The 7,343-nt window shown below is 35.1% G+C and overlaps 1 long non-coding RNA gene across 1 annotated transcript; it reads left to right on the forward strand.

Annotated features, from left to right (window-relative positions):
* Positions 1-4,305, forward strand: LOC106880567 (uncharacterized). The gene is made up of 2 exons (XR_001410756.2): positions 1-83; positions 2,644-4,305. It is a non-coding gene; the product is annotated as an uncharacterized LOC106880567 (long non-coding RNA).
* Positions 4,306-7,343: the final 3,038 nt, after the last annotated feature.

The following is a 7,343-nucleotide window of genomic DNA, read 5'->3' on the forward strand; positions in this document are numbered from 1 at the left end:
TTGAACAATGTATAATAAAGACATGAATGAACATTGTAGATATGAATATATCTTCTATCCACATTGACCCATACCATGCTTGGGTAAGTTTATTGGTACGTACGTGTGTTTTTTTTTGTGTGTGTGTGTGTGTGTATATATATATATATATATACACACACACACACACACACACACACACACACACACATATATATATGTATGTGTGTGTATATATATGAAGGGTTTCTTTTTAGTTTCCACTTAGCAAATTCACTCATAAGGTGCTGCACACTAGGACTGGCTATAAAACCATCCGGTTGTACAACAAATTTCTTAACCACACAGTCTCATATATATGTGTATGTGTGTATATATATGTATATATATTCATATATATATATATATATATATATATCTATATATATATATATACATGCACATATGCACACACACACACATATATATATATCTGTGTTTTATGTGCATGTGTATATATCATCATCATCATCATTTAATGTTTGTTTTCCATGCTGGCATGGTTTGGATTGTTTGACAGGATCTGGCAAGCCAAAGGAATGCATTGAACTCCTATGTCAGTTTCAGCATGGTGGCTATAGCTGGATGACCTTCCTAATGTCAACCACTTTACAGTGTGTACTGGGTGCCTTTTTTTTTTTTATACCATAGGCTCTATTGAGTTCCCCAAGTAATTTGCAAGAGAAGAAAAGAAAAGGAAAAAGACTTCTCAACTAAGTGGGGTGTATGTAGTTGAAGTGGTGGTGAGCGCTATACTAGGTATTGAGAAGCTGAAAAATGATAGAGGGACAAGCACAACTGTCTTGCTATAGAGGAGATACATGGCTACCCTGTGTTATGTAAGTGTAGGTGGGAGTAGCTGAGAAGAAAATAAAAATGAGTGATGACGTACTAGAACAAACTCTAAAGGCACAGGTAGGTGAGTTTAAAAGAGGGTACATGGTATAGACAGTGGATCAGTAGGGAAGGTGAAGGTGAGTAATTTCTTAAGAGTGTGAGAAGAAAGTAATAGGTGGTTAGAGATAGGGGTGGAGGTGAATGTGAGTGATGAGCAAGAGTGGAGGTAAAGTTGATTGGAAACATCAGTATGGAGATGGGGGTAGGGCAGTTAAAGTGAGGGAGGTAGAAGCAACTCTGTGCAAGGAATAAGGATGGGAAGAAAAGAGCTGCACAGTGACAAAGATGGAGGTCAGAGGTATATAATGCTGACTGTAGTGAGTGGGGTAGCAATGGGGTTGGAGTTGGGACAGCGGTCTTTGATGGCAAATACACAAGAGCATTGAAGATAATAGCAGATATGAGAGGTGTTAAAGATGAAGTGTGGCAAGATTAAGATGGCTTGTATTCTCAGCTAACCACTTGCCAATATGAGATTTGTCACCTCCAGTACATAGAAGTACATCCCATTGACAAGGCTCAACAAAGCTGAAATGCATTGGGTATTCTCGTTAGCTGCTGCTAGGATGATTTTTTTCTCCAATATACTATTTTTAAATGCAGCACATCCACATGAGATGTTATCTTTGGATGAGTAACTTAGTAAATTTGCTTTTCAAAAATGTATTCACATTTAGTATGATACATAAATGACTATTTTAATTTAATAATGCTTCTCTTGCAAATGATGGATATTTATTCAACTGGACAGCTATCAGCAACATCAGTGAACATTTTTCATTGCTTCCGATATATCTGATGTGACAAATCTTGTATAGGTATGTGGTTGACTGTGAGTACACATCATTGATAAGACCAGTAAGGCTGAAATGCATCTAGCATTCTTGCAAGCAACTGCTGGGATGATTTCCATCTTCCTCTGACATATATTGTGGTTTAAATACAACACGTCCATAGGAGATGTTATCTTTGGATGAATGCTGTAATAAATTTGCGTTTCAAAAATTTATTTACATTGTGTCTGATACATCATTTAATACAACTTCTATTGTATACAATGGATATATAAATATAATATATGCATATATTTATGTATACAGTAAGTACAGGTGTGGCTGTGTGGTTAAGAAGCTTGCATCTCAACCAGATGGTTTTGGGTTCAGTCCTACTGTGTGGTACTCCCTGGGCAAATGTACTATAGCCTCAGGCTGACCAAAGCTTTGTGAGTGGATTTGGTTGAAGAAACTGTATTGTATACACACACACATATGCACGTGTGTGTGAGTGAGTGTATAGTGTTTCTTTGTTTCAACATCACATGATAGTTGTGAAATGATTGTCACCATCTTACAAGCATTATCATTCATTTCTACACTTCTACGAGAACATGTTTGGCCATAGAGAAATATAACCTTATTTGGAAACAGGTGAGAGTTGGCATCCAACTATAGAAAATCTGCCTTAATAATTCTGTCCAGCACATGTAAGTCTGGAAAATTGAACTTTAAAAGGATAATGATCTATATGAAAATTTCTGATCTAGGAGACAAGAAATCCAAAGAGGATTTTATATGAGTTAAATATAACCGTAGAACAAATAAAATCACTGTATATGTACACACACACTCAAGCACACACACACATGCACATCTGTCTGTCTATCTATTTATCTATCTATATCTATCAATCTATCTATCTATCTATCTATCTATCTATCTATTTACTTAGGAGAAGCACTTGCCTTGCAGTTGATTTGTTCTGAGACCATGTGTTGAAACTATAACAGTTGCTGTGTGGAAAAAAAACATAGCCATTCTAAAACACATGAAACCTGCAGTGGAACTATGTCCGTGACCAGGTTGCAGTAAACATGATGAAAATTTTAACACCAAGTAATAAATGTTTAAGTTAACAGTTTTTGTGTGTGTTTGAATGGTTAATATGTCTTCTACATTATAATTGTCATGTATATATATAATAGTGTATAAGCAATTTATGTATTTATACACAAAAGTGGTGACCTTTGACAGGACACCTTACATGCTAGAAAGGGCAGTTAAAGCCCAAACCATGAATAAGGGCAATTTCAAAGAGAATGAAAATAAAAAATATTTGTAGCCACCGATATGAAAATTTTTCTAAATTTTCTACCCTTATTATTTTCATGGTATATATATATATACCATAGATCTATTACTTCCATCATAGGAATAAGATTAAGATTAATGTAATATAAAGCTGAAGCAAATTAACACCAAATATACAGTGCGTGTGTTTTTATTGGCTAAACTGGCAATATGACCATCCCCAAGTACAACAATATATATATATATACCTACATATATTTATATAATGGAGATACATCATTATTTTATGTCCATTTTCCATGCAGACATGGAATAGGAGGATTCAACAGGATTCAGTAGGTTCCAAGTTTACGTCTTGTTGCAATGTCTCATTTTTGGCTTGATTTCTATAGTTGGATGCCCTCCCTAATACCAGCTACTTTACAGAGTATAACGGGTGCATTTTTTTTTCTTGGCACTAGCATTATAGACCTTGCATTGTAGTTTGCTAAGTGAAGAGTTCCTATGATGGAAGTAATAGATCTATTGTGAAAGGATAGTAATGGAGAGAATATCAGAGGATACAGCATCAGGATGAGAGTAAAAGAGAATCACACACGTACATACACATACATTCATATGCACACCAACTCCTCTCTACCAAATATTTTGGCTTTGTGTCTAAGGAATTCTTAGGGGTAACAGGTTGCCGGAATGGTTAGAGTAGCAGAAAAAAAATGTTTTGCTGCCTTAATTCTGCATTGTTACCTTCTGAGTTCAAATCCTGCCAAGTTCAAATTTTCCTGTCATCTTTTCAAAGTTCATCAAATATAGTATCATTCAAGTACTGAGGTTGACGTAATCAACTAGCCTCCTCCTTTGAAAATTGCTAGTCTTGGGCCTAAATGAGAAACAGTTATTATTGTAATTATTAGCAAGAAGCAAGCTGCTGACAGTTGAGTATACAGCTTGGTTATGATTTCTGGTGTCGTCCCCTTTCTCTTCATTAACACATAAAATAAGTTTAAGCCTCATTCCAATTAAAAAAAGGAAAACATTTTATTTTATAAGTGTCTGATAGCAGATTTTTAACTGCAACACGACATCTTTTGGCCTCCAGCATAGTTCATCATCATCATCATTGTCATCATTGTTGTCATCATCATCATGGTTTTATTTTAGTTACTATTCATTTGTTTCTCTATTTCACTTGTCATCCATTTTTGTTTTTTTTTTGGTGGGGGAGGATGTCTGAAGGAAAAATGTATATTATGATGGTAATAATAAGTACATAATAATAATGTATAATTCTTAAAAATATAAATCTTTTTTGTTTGTTTTTCTTTTTAGTTGATAGCTTTTGTGTTATTTTAAGTTGTTCATCCTTTGATGTGTGTTAACTAATAAATATCAAAACATAGCAATGATGCTCCATTTGCAGAAATGTCAAAATAAAATATTTCAGGTGAGAGCAGCCGAACATCACAACCCAAGAAATATACATCGAATAAATGAAGCTTACCACCACTCACAACAACAAATATAACCATTCATACTATAGCCACCAATAATCCTACATATACTACCTGATAAAATACAGGGTTGGCATGGTTAGAATGCCTTTGCTGGGCTCCTTAGAGGAATTTTGATAAATTCTTTAAATAAAAACCTATTTTAGTCCTTTCAGCAATGATGACAGAGAAAAGTTGCTCTTCACTTGCTGCTCAAAATGCACCATAAATGTTTGATTACTACACTCTATGAGTGGTTGGCGTTAGGAAGGGCATCCAGCTGTAGAAACTCTGCCAAATTAGATTGGAGCCTGGTGTTGCCATCCGGTTTCACCAGTCCTCAGTCAAATCGTCCAACCCATGCTAGCATGGAAAGCGGACGTTAAACGATGATGATGAGATCTGGTGATTGTGGAGGCTAGTGCAAGTAGTTTAATTCCCTTTTGTGTTCTTCGTATAAATTTTGAATAACATTAACTGTGTGAATCGGTGCATTATCATCCTGGAAGATTATGCTATCATAAAGGCATGATATATCATAGAATGGACATGATCATCAAAAATACTCAGATTAGTCTTAGTGTTATTTCTACCATGGTAGAACAATTGAAGGACAGAGAATTTTGTGGTATGGTTACCCAAAATCATAACAAAACTGCATTTCATGGTACGAGCCACATAGTCAAGATTCAAGGCTTCTTTGGGCTGTCTTCAGACATGAACTCACTCTGAAATGGGGAAAAACTGAATGATGATTCATCAGAGATGACATCAACTAAGCCATTGACCATTTCTAATTGTCTAAACACCATTTTTCCTGCTTATCAATGTTGATGGGTGGGGGTTGGGACATAAGGGGTTAGCAGTTTTAGCCCTCCCAGTGTATCAAGCTTTACAGAACTCACAACTAAAATGTTTGGTTGATACATGGTGGTCAAGTTGGTGGTTTAGCTCTATCATCACTTTTCTTGCCAAAACTCAATGGTTTTTAGTTACAATATGTTTCACTATTTTGTGATCCCTTTCTTTGAGCTTTGCCTTCTGTCCAGAATTATGCTTACCAGAGCTAGTTTTACCTTAGTTTTTGAATGCCACCATGTCTTCAGAGACTTACTTTTTAAAACATTAAACAATTTAGCAGTTTAAGTAACTGAAGCCCATCTGCAAACCCAACGAGTTGTCCTCTTTGGAAATCAGATAGGTCACACATTTCAACTTGATTAAATTTTAAAATCTGCACCCTGCCACACACAACAAACAACAGAGGCTATATTATGAAGTACAAAGCAGAATGCATACATATACAGACTAGAACAATATTGAATTTGGCAAATTGCCACTAGAAAAAAAAACAATTAAATAAAAAGTGGTTTTTCCATTATTTCGCCCAACCCCTATATATGTATATATATAGGGGTTCCAGACTGGTAGTGCAAACTCTAAGTGTAGACATACCATAGTCATACATGGTTTTAAATATTTAAATAGATAGCAGGAGAGCGGCTGACAAAGGTCTTACTGAGTGACGCTTAGACACCCTCAGCCTTTTGGACAATCTTAGAGATGTGGTTTGTCCAACACAGATTGCTGTTTAAAATTGAAAAAAAAAAGGCAACCTCAGCATAAACAACAAAAACGTTATTATCGTCATCATCCCACTTTTGTCAATAATCTTCTATTGTAAGGTATTTAAAACTATTTACATTTTTTATTATCTTACTACAATGATGCTGAGAGGATATCAAAAGAACAAAACATTAACAGCAATAGTATTTAAAAATAGCCACCATGAAAGCAACTAGTCAGAGACCTCTACCACCACCACCATTACTACTGCTACTACTGAGAAAATTTGCAGAATTCTCATGCGATTTTCATGAAATAATCATATTTGTTTTGTTTTATAGACATACAAATATCGTGGCATTAGGTCGCAGTTTACAATGTTGATAAGTCTCAACAACAACAATTGATACTTTATCCTTTGTAATATATCGCATCTGTGGCAAAGCCTTTGACCTCCGTATGACCGAGTCTTGCTCTTGTTTAGTCCCCGGATCAAGCCTGATTAGGTACACCTACCAATGTACAACTTTGAACATATATTTAGAAAGAACAAAGTATATATAATAAAGGGGAGGGGAATTTCATTCGAGTATACGTTACAATTTAGTAAGCATGAAAAATCTAATTAAAAGTAATTACGCAATGAAAAAAGGGTACGATTAATACTATTTTAATTATGCCGGTGAATACGGAGGACAACTCTGGATAAATTCCGATTTTATTTGACCGACCAAGAGAAGAATAAACTTCCCGTGCCAGTCGAAGTAATGATGAGAGAATCGTTACGTAGATATAGATTATTGCTCACATGTAGCCATGAAAATGAACGCAGACGTGGTTGTGTAGTAAGAAGCTAGCTTCCCAACCACATGGTTCCGGGTTCATTCCCACTGTGGCATCTTGGGCAAGTGTCTTCTACTATAGCTTCGAGCTGACCAAAACCTTGTGAGTGGAATTGATAGACGGAAACTTAAAAGAAGTCCGTCGTGTATATGTATATATATATATATATATATATATATATATATCGTGACCCAACTTTTCGTCGGATGTCACTTTGTCCAACGTCGTTTCGTCCACATGTCTTGGTCCGATGATCTTTTTGTCCAACGACTTTTTGCCCAATTTTAAATAAACTCTTTAGAAAACAAGGTGAACATCAAAATCAAATAATCATTGAGAATTTTATTGATATGCTTCAAGTAAAATACTGTGGAAAAATGTATTGAAAAAAAGTAATTTAAAAAAAATACGATATAACTAATGGTTTATTATGATCACTTAA

This window comes from Octopus bimaculoides, chromosome 8 (assembly GCF_001194135.2).
Source record: "Octopus bimaculoides isolate UCB-OBI-ISO-001 chromosome 8, ASM119413v2, whole genome shotgun sequence".
Taxonomy (NCBI): domain Eukaryota; kingdom Metazoa; phylum Mollusca; class Cephalopoda; order Octopoda; family Octopodidae; genus Octopus; species Octopus bimaculoides.